A 3613-nucleotide genomic window follows, 5' to 3' on the forward strand; every position below is an offset into this window, starting at 1 on the left:
ACTGTGATTTCTGAAATTGCTGCTGCAACAATTCCTGCTGTTCCTGTTGGTGCTACTCAGCAACGTATGCCTAATGGATATCCCTGGGGCATGCCTGAGGGTTATTTGTCTGTTCCTGAGATGACTCGTCCGTTGACTCCTACACGTCTCCTGTTGTTCATAATGGTCCTTTTGTCCCAGAGCCTATTTATGATGCTGCTCCAAGTGAAATTCATGACAGAATGGATGGTTTCCAAGATCAATTTGAAGAATTGCAGAAAGAAATGAAAGCTCTCCATGGGAAAGAACTGTTTGGAAAGAACGTGTATGATCTTTGCCTTGTTCTCAATGTGAAAGTGCCTGCTAAGTTCAAGTTACCTGAATTTGAGAAATATAAGGGAAACTCCTGCCCTCAGGCACATCTGGTGATGTATGTAAGGAAGATGTCCACTCACACTGATGATCAACGTCTGTTGATCCATTATTTCCAAGACAGTTTGAATGGAGCTGCTTCTAAGTGGTATATGGGCCTTGATAGCACCCATATTCGCACTTTTAATGACTTGGCTGAAGCGTTTGTGAAGCAATATAAGTATAATGTGGACATGGCTCCTGATAGGGATCAATTGCGAGCTATGATGCAAAAAGAAAAGGAATCCTTCAAGGAATATGCTCAGAGATGGCGTGAGGTTGCCGCCCAAGTGATTCCTCCGATGGAAGAGAAAGAGATGACTAAGATTTTTCTGAAAACTCTTGGTCCGTTTTATTATGAAAAGATGATTGCAAGTGCTCCTGTAGACTTCACCGAAATGGTGGGTATGGGTGTCAGGTTGGAAGAAGCTGTGCGAGAAGGTCGTCTGGTTCGGAATGACAATTCGTCTGGTGGTGCGAAGAAGTATGGTTCTTCATTTCAGAAGAAGAAAGAATCAGATGCTAATGTTGTTTCTCATGGGAGGAATAGTCGATTCAGAAATCAATCTCAACAAGTGGCGTCAGTGACTCCTGTTGGAAAAGCAGTGCCTGTAGCTCCTGGTAATCAACAACCAGCAAGGCGGAATCCGTATCCTTGAGTTAATATTGATCCTATCCCTATGACGTACACCGAACTGTATCCTGCTCTAATTCATAAGAAGTTGGTTCAACCAAGGTCACCACCTCCTGTTCCAGAGAAACTCCCTTGGTGGTACAAAGCTGATGCCACTTGTGCTTTTCATCAGAATGCTCCTGGGCATGATTTGGAAAACTGTTGGTCCTTAAAGAATGAAGTTCAGAGATTGGTCCGTTCTGGAATGCTTTCTTTCCGTGATATTGGCCCAAATGTGCAGAACAATCTTTTGCCAACTCATGAAGCGTCTGCTGTGAATATGGTGTATGGATGCCCTGGGAAATATAAGATTTATCGTGTGGAACACATCAGAGGATCATTGGTAGAGATGCATGCCACTATGTGTGAGTATAGTCATTATGAGCCTAATCATGCTGCTTGTAGGATTTGTTCCGTTAATCCTCGAGGGTGTTATATTGTAAGAAGAGATTTACAAGAGATGATAGATCAAAGGCTCATCGAAATTCTAAGGGATAGAGATGAAAATGATGTCAATGTGATTGAACTGTGCTTTGAAATTCCGGAATGTGTAGAGATTGGTTATTATGGCAAAGCTGCTGTAGAACCTCTTGTGATATGTTTGCCTGGATCTGTACCTTATAGTTCTGACAAAGCTGTACCCTACAGATACAATGCCACCATGCTGGAAGCTGGAAAAGAAGTTGAGATTAAGTCGCTGTCTTCTGTTGAGAATATAGCAGATGTTAGTAGAGTGACTAGAAGTGGACGAGTTTTTACTCAACCCCAAACAGTTGTGGATGTCCAGAGGAATCCTACTCAAGTGCCTGTGAACAATAATGATGCGACAAAAGTGAATGCTGGATCATCTTCAGGAAAGGAGATGGATGAGATTTTGAAGCTTATCAAGATGAGTGATTATAAGATTGTGGATCAGTTGCATCGTACTCCGTACAAGATCTCTATAATGGAGCTGCTGACGAGTTCTCCTGCTCATAGGGATTCTTTAATGAAGATATTTGATCAAGCCTTTGTGGATCATGATGTGATGCTGGATCAGTTTAATGGGGTTTTGAGTAATATCACTGCATGTAACAATCTGAGCTTCAGTAATGAAGATTTGCCTGAGGAAGGAAGGAATCATAATTTGGCTTTGCACATCTCTGTCAGTTGCAAAGATGACTCAATGTCTAATGTGTTGATTGATACTGGATCATCTCTGAATGTCATGCCAAAATCCACTCTTGCTAAACTATCTTATGGTGGCACACCAATGAGATTCAGCAATGTGATTGTCAAGGCTTTTGATGGATCGAAGAAATCAGTGGTTGGAGAGGTCGATTTGCCTATTAGTATTGGACCATTTGTCTTCAAGATTACTTTTCAAGTGATGGATATTTTCCCTGCGTACAGTTGCTTATTGGGACGCCTATGGATCCATGAGGCTGGGGCAGTTACTTCAACTCTCCACCAGAAGTTGAAATTTGTGAAAGATGGAAAGATGGTCGTTGTGAATGGAGAACAAGCTTTGTTGATTAGTCATCTCTCTTCGTTCCGAACCATAGAGGCTGATGAAGTAGTCATTGGAACTGCATTCCAAGCCCTGTCTGTTAATGATGAATTCAAAAAGGATGAAGCTTCCATTGCCTCCTTCAAAGATGCTCAATTGGTGGTTCAGAATGGAAATTCAGGAGTTTGGGGACAAGTGGTGAGTCTGCAAGAGAACAAGAATAGAGCTGGTCTGGGATTTTTTGCCTCAGACAAGTCTGTGATGAAGCCTGAATATGCTTTTCGTCCTTATCAGGAGATGTTCCATAGTGCTGGGTTTCTACATCCGACTCTTCCAGAAGTGAACGCTATTGTTGAAGATGAATCAGAGCCAGAAGTGCCAAACTTTGTGACCCATGGAAAGATGACTAAGAATTGGATCACCATTGACATTCCTGAGTGTACTCATGCTTCAAAGTAATTTGCTTTTATGTTTTTCAAAATCCTTTCATTCTGCCCAAGATGAAAGTGAAGTTGTTGGGGCTTTTTTCTGTTTGTTTTAAACATTAAAATCATCAATAAAAGTCATTTTGTTTCTGCATATACATGTTTTTTATCTTTTTGCTTTTTCTGGAAAGTGGTAACACAAAAAACCTTAAAAATGTTTTCATTTTCCATAATCTGCACGATTACATGTTTGCATATATCTTCCCTTTTTCCTGAAATAATAATCACTTGTGCAGATTAATCAATAAAACCGTTGAAAGTAATGACCCTGCACCCTCTCCTAACTTCGAGTGTCCTGTGTATGAGGCGGAAGAAGAGAGTAATGAATGTATTCCTGATGAGATTTCCCGACTGCTTGAGCACGAGAAAGACACCATTCAGCCATATAAAGAGTCGTTATAAGTCATCAACTTGGGTTCTGAAGAAGATAAAAAAGAGTCAAGATTGGGGCACTGCTTGGTCAAGATGTTAAGAAGAGGATGGTAGAGCTTCTTAAAGAGTATGTTGACATTTTTGCGTGGTCCTACCAAGACATGCCTGGGTTGGACACGGATATTGTGGAGCATCGTTTGCCGT

The sequence above is a fragment of the Vicia villosa genome, unplaced genomic scaffold, assembly GCF_029867415.1.
Source record: "Vicia villosa cultivar HV-30 ecotype Madison, WI unplaced genomic scaffold, Vvil1.0 ctg.002238F_1_1, whole genome shotgun sequence".
Taxonomy (NCBI): Eukaryota; Viridiplantae; Streptophyta; class Magnoliopsida; order Fabales; family Fabaceae; genus Vicia; species Vicia villosa.